Here is a 6,000-nt window from a genome sequence, read left to right as displayed (position 1 = left end):
CAGCCAAGGCTCGGGCCACACAGGGGCCACCCCCAGCCCTGGGGAGATAGATCAGACCCCGCGGGTCTGGGGGGTTGCAAACGCCTTTGCTTTGTGCTACCTCCGCGGGGACTTGCTGAGCTAGGCACAGGCGCGGGAGGGACGACAAGCGGAGCCGGGGGAAGCAGCCTCACTCCCCACAGACCCGAGCGGGGCGGTGGCAGCAGCCCCCCGCCCCCCTGGCTGTCTCCGCCTCCCTCCCATTCATTCCCTCCGCCAGTCACAGCTGCGGCGGCGGCGCTACAGCCCAGTGCCCTGGCGAGCCGCTTCCACCTGCCCGGCAGGAGCTGGGGGCAGCGCGCAGGTACGAAGCGGGGGCAGCCGCCCCCTCCCCAGTGCCAGAGCCGCCGCTTCGCCCCTGCCCCTGCCCCGGGGCTCGGGCACAGGCGCGCTCGCTTCTGCCCCGAGACCCGCCGCGGCGCGGGAGCTGGCCCCGGCCCCGGCCCCGGCCCCGCGCTCCGAAGGGGAGGATTGGCGCGCCCACGAGCAGCGGTATGTGGTGCCTCTCGGTGCGCTTGCAGCCGGGACGGGAGGCGCGGCGCGCTGCTGGGGATGCTGCTGAAGCGGAGATGGGGAACGGGGAGGGGAGGGATGACTAGCCCCGGTGGGCGGGAGCCGCCTGAGCCGGGCAGGGGGGCTGTGCTGTAGCCTGGGTGGGGAGACGAGCCTGCCCCCCAAGAAGCCGAAGGCGGGCGGAAGCCCCTCTGGCAGGGAAATCCACCTGTTGCCGTGCAGACCTACGGGAGGCTGGGCCAGGGGGACTCCTCGCCATTCCCCGGCTCTCCTGTGCAGCGGGCTTGGAGGTCAGTGTGCTTGTCGGGGCTCTTTCTCCCGACTTCAGTGCCCAAGGGTCACTGCCACGGAGTCTGGGCCAGGGGCTGGTTCTGTTTCCGAGCCTTTTTCCTCAGCTTAGTGTGACCACTAGAGCCCATGTTTATAAGAGTCTCTGTAGAAAATCGTTTCTTTATAACCACATCAAAGAAGCTTCAAGCAGAAGTGCCCCCCCCCCAAAAAAAAACAATTACACTGCTGCATTCTTTTTCCACCCGATTAAACCTCAAGCTTCCTTCTGTGTTTCTAGAGAGAACAGAAATGGCTGACTTAGTGTTCGCTTAAAACCCAGGGTTTGTCACGGGTAACATTTTAAAGATGTAAACTCTGTGTTTTATTTGAAGCCACAACAAAGAATTGGAAATTTTTTTCTTAACATGTTGACTGATACAAGCAAGCGATGGTTTGTTTTAATGAGTCGTAATGCAATGGTTACAGTATATTTGCACCTCCGGAGGTGAGAGACCGAGATCACATATTTTTATTTTCTGTAACTAGAATTCTTCCTCTTCTGTAAAGTAGAACTTTGTGTTATGGAAGATTTGCATGTATTATTTTGACTTCCAATATGGAAAAGGATGCATTAGTACAAACTGATTATCCCATGAGGAAAACATTTGGAAAGGTGAGAGTAAACATCCTGACTGTTAAACTTGTAGTATGTTAAAAATCATGACTCACTTGATGTTCCAACAACTGCAACTTTGTCTGAAATATTTAGGGGTTAATAATTGCAAAATAAACCTGTTTACAAGTTAATCTGGAGACAGGTGTGTCTCCGCTTGAAAAGGTCTCCAATTACCTTTCTCACATAAGATAATTATTAATAGGAGAAAAAAATGCATTAAAATAAAATTCTCTCTATACCAAGAAATGTTAATTAAAAAAATACAAAGATAAACCCTGAAGGGAAGCTAGATTAAATATTCAAATACACTTGGAATACATGCAATTTCTTAAATAAATGTACACTATCTCATTACCCATTCCAGAAAGGAATCTTCACTCAGCCCCTGTATAACTTACTCACGTTCACCTATAGCAGGGGTGGGCAAACAACGGCCCGCGGGCCATTTTAATCTGGCCCTCAAGCTTCCATTGGGGAGCAGGTTCTGGGGCTTGCCCCACTCTGGTGCTCCAGCTGGGAAGCAGCATTGGGGGCTACGCCACGGAAGCAGTGGCATGTCCACCTAATGACTCCTATGCATAAGAGCAGCCAGAGCTGCAGGGGTGGCATATGCAGATGGGACAGTGTGCAGCAGAGCCACCTGGCCATGCCTCCGCATAGGAGCCAGAGGAGGGGACATGCCACTGCTTCCGGGAGCCGCTTGAGGTAAGCGCCACCCGGAGCCTGAACCCCTGAGGCACCCTCCCATGCCCCTACCCCAACCGTGATCCCCCTTCCACCCTCCAAACCCCTTGGTGCCAGCCTGGAGCACCCCAAACCCCTCATCCCCTAACCAACCCCAGAGTCTGCACCCCCAGCCTGAGCTCTCACCCCCCCCACACCCTGTACCCCCCTTGCCCCAGACCAGAGCCCCCTCCTGCACCCTGAACTTCTCATTTTTGGCTCCACCCCAGAGCCCACACCCCCAGTCAGAACCCTCACCCCCTCCCACACCCCAACCCCAGTTTTATGAGCATTCATGGCCTGACCTACAATTTCTATACCCAGATGTGGCCCTTGGGCCAAAACGTTTGCCCACCCCGGCCTATAGACTAGAAACCCTCTCCTACCCCCCCACCTTTCATCAAGCACATTGTACAGTATAGGCTACTAATTCTCCACTGGCCCATATACTCATTTTTATTAGCTAACAATCTTGCCTCTTACTCTTCATATACAGGCCAGAGTCTCTACTGGCCTGCATCCAACTCCTGACTATGATCAAGTGATCACTGGATACCACATCTTATTCTCCCCAGACAGCCCCAAACATGTATGTCTTAATAAGTGGTAGGCTTGATAGTCTAATTCTATACTCTTACTGATTTCACTGGAATGTGGTGGGGGAGATTTCTTTGTTTATATTTTTTTTCTCTCTGTATTGTAAAAGGTACTTAGGATTCTAAGGGTGTTTGTAAAGGGAAATCATGCCTCACCAATCTACTAGAATTCTTTGAGGGGATCAACAAGCATGTGTACAAGGGGGATCCAGTGGATATAGTGTACTTAGATTTTCAGAAAGCCTTTGGCAAGGTCCATGACCAAAGGCTCTTAAGCAAAGTAAGCTGTCATGGGATAAGAGGGAAGGTCCTCTCGTGGATTGGTAACTAGCTAAAGGATGGGAAACAAAGGGTAGGAATAAATGGTCAGTTTTCAGACTGGAGAGAGATAAGTAGTTGTGTCCCCAGGGACCAGTCCTATTCAACATACTCATAAATGATCTGGAAAAAGGGGTAAACAGTGAGGTGGCAAAATTTGCAGATGATACAAAACAACTCAAGATAGTTAAGTCCTAAGCAGACTGTGAAGAGCTACAAAAAGATCTCCTAAAACTGGGTGACTGGACAACAAAATGGCAAATGAAATTCAGGGTTAATAAATGCAAAGTAATGCTTATTAGAAAATATCCCAACTATACATATAAAATGATGGAGTCTGAATTAGATGTTACCACTCAAGAGAGAGATCTTGGAATCATTGTGGATAGTTCTCTGAAAACATCCACTCAGTGTGCAGTGGCAGTCAAAAAAGCGAACAGAATGCTAGATAAGACAGAAAATATCATATTGCCTCTACATAAATCCATGATATGTGCACACCTTGAATACGGCGTGCAGATGTGGTCACCCCATCTCAAAAAATATATCTTGGAAAGGTTCAGAAATGGCAATAAAAATGATTAGGGCTGTGGAATGACTGATGTGGAGAAAGTAAATGTGTTATCAGAAGGAGTAAATAACTTAAGAACTAGGGGTCACCAAATGAAATTAATAGGCAGCAGGTTTAGAACAAACAAAAGAAAGTATTTCTTCCACAATGCACAGTCAACCAGAGGATGTTGTGAAGGCCAAAACTATAACAGGATTAAAAAAAGAACTAGATAAGTTCATGGAGGATAGGTCCATCAATGGCTATTAGCCAGGATGGGCAGGGATGGTGTCCCTAGCCTCTGTTTACCAGAAGCTGGGAATGAGCGACAGGGAAAGGATCACTTAATTATTACCCCGTTCTGTTCATTCCTTCTGGGGCACCTGGCATCGGCCACTGTCAGAAGACAGGATACTGGGTTAGATGGACCTTTGGTTTGACCCAGTATAGCCGGTCTTATGTTAAGAGTGAGTAGTGTTTGGATGACTAGGTGGCTGAAAATGTCTGTCAAAAATTATTTCGATTGATGTAGTGATCTTGGTAAAGTATCAGTTACACATTCTAGAGCAGGGGTGGGCAAACTGCAGGCTGGATCTGGCCCCCTTAGGGCTTTGGATCCAGCCCGTGGGGTTGCCATCCCTGTGGCGCCACAGGCCCCACGCTGCTCCCGGAAGTGGCTGGCACCCCTGTGGCCCCTGGGGGAGGGGGAGCAGAGGGCTGCGCATGCTGCCCTTGCCTGTGGGTACCTCCCTGAAGCTCCCATTGTCCACGAGCCCCCTGCCGCACTCCTTCTGCACCCCAACTCCCTGCCCTGAGCCCCCTGCCAGCACCCCAACCTCTTGTCACACCCTGCATCCTTCCGGCACCCCAACCCCCTTCTCTGAGCCCCCTCCTGCACTGTGCACCCCCTCCTGCACTCCAACCCCCTTCCCTGAGCCCCCTTGTATACCCGTCCTTTGCCCCAACCCCATGCCCTGAGCCCCTTCCTGCACACCGCACCCCCTCCCACACCCCACACTTCCTCCTGCACCCCAACACCCTGCGCCAGCCCTACATTCATTTCCCCACCCAGATGTGGCCCTCGGGCCAAAAAAGTTTGTCCACCCTTGTTCTAGAGGGTTGGGTTCTAGGCTGTTTTACACCTCCACCAGTGGTTCTCCATTTTCATTATGGAGTCCCAAAGATTTCTTTACTTTCTCACTTTCACCATTCCTTGAGTCCTCATGATGTTCAGCATGCTTCTGGTGGGGGACAGCTGGACACCCTGCTTCTTTATTCACTAAAGGGGCCACCACTACTTTGCAAAATATTTCCTTCCTCCAGAGGCTGGGTGTGCTGCCCCTGCGACATTCTCATACTGTGCAGTCATTGAGGGAGAAATGAGTACAAATCCAATAGCTTGAGACAAGACTCTGAATGTTCTCTTAGGCTTTGGAGTAGCCAGGGCTGAGAAAAGGTGAAGAAGAACGGCAAAGGCTCTGAAGAAGGAACTGGAGGGCATACATTCCATGACTCATCTGGCCATGGAATGAGAGACCAGACTAGGAATTCTAGGGTAAAAGTGAGAGTTATGTATTAACTCATATTTCTTTTAAAGTTTATTTAGATGCTGCATGAATTACTATTCAAGTTGTCCACCATTTCTAATGTGCTGGATTTGAGCTTCACCCTCTGTTTTTTTAAAAGCGTGTTTTAATTATTTCAAGTATCTTCAGAAATAAAGTACTTTGTTTGGTCCAAACTTAAAAGTATTGAATCTATTTTTCAAAATAGCTCTCAATTTTTGCTGATGCTTGGTCCCTATACTTCTAAAGTGCTTTGATAAGCAAGAATCCAAGTAGGCATAGTAGGTAGCCTAAAGCAAGATTATTTTTTTCCTTGTCTGAGATGTAAAGCTTCCTAGATTCATTTGACCTGTACTTTGGGTCAGTGGTATCAGGATTTTATGTGATGCAAATTTGTTTCTGCTCCATATATTTTGCTTTTAGCCAGTCTACTATGTTTCTGGTATAAATCTTCTATTTCGTAGAATAGTGAAAACCTTATTAAAGAATAACACTTAGCTGTCTGTCTTGTTATATGGAATCTTGATGTGTGTGAACATGACATTTGATGTGACTTAAATGATCCAGAAATGCAGCTAAGTTTGCTATTTATGTATATAAGAAGTGGGGAGTGTAAGTGTGGTCATTGTTTACACATCCGGTTCTTCATAAATCACAGTAAATGATTGACTTTTAGAGCAGTTTTAGAAAGCACATCATTAGGAATTTAGCTTTAATCTATTTAAAACCATGACATTGAGTCAGGAAAAA

At 48.7% G+C, this 6,000-nt stretch overlaps 1 protein-coding gene across 1 annotated transcript in view; it reads left to right on the top strand.

Moving 5' to 3' along the window:
• Positions 1-214: 214 nt before the first annotated feature.
• The window catches only part of PLEKHG4B (pleckstrin homology and RhoGEF domain containing G4B), a 203,262-nt gene continuing 197,476 nt past the window's right edge, over positions 215-6,000 (top strand). Inside the window, exon 1 of the mRNA XM_039525803.1 lies at positions 215-531. The gene's annotated coding sequence lies outside the window, so the exon portion shown is untranslated. The remainder of the gene's footprint in view (positions 532-6,000) is intronic.

Source organism: Mauremys reevesii, linkage group 2 (genome assembly GCF_016161935.1).
Source record: "Mauremys reevesii isolate NIE-2019 linkage group 2, ASM1616193v1, whole genome shotgun sequence".
NCBI classification, from domain to species: Eukaryota; Metazoa; Chordata; order Testudines; family Geoemydidae; genus Mauremys; species Mauremys reevesii.
Note: the sequence above shows the minus strand (reverse complement) of the source record. Positions and strands in the feature narration are given on the sequence as shown.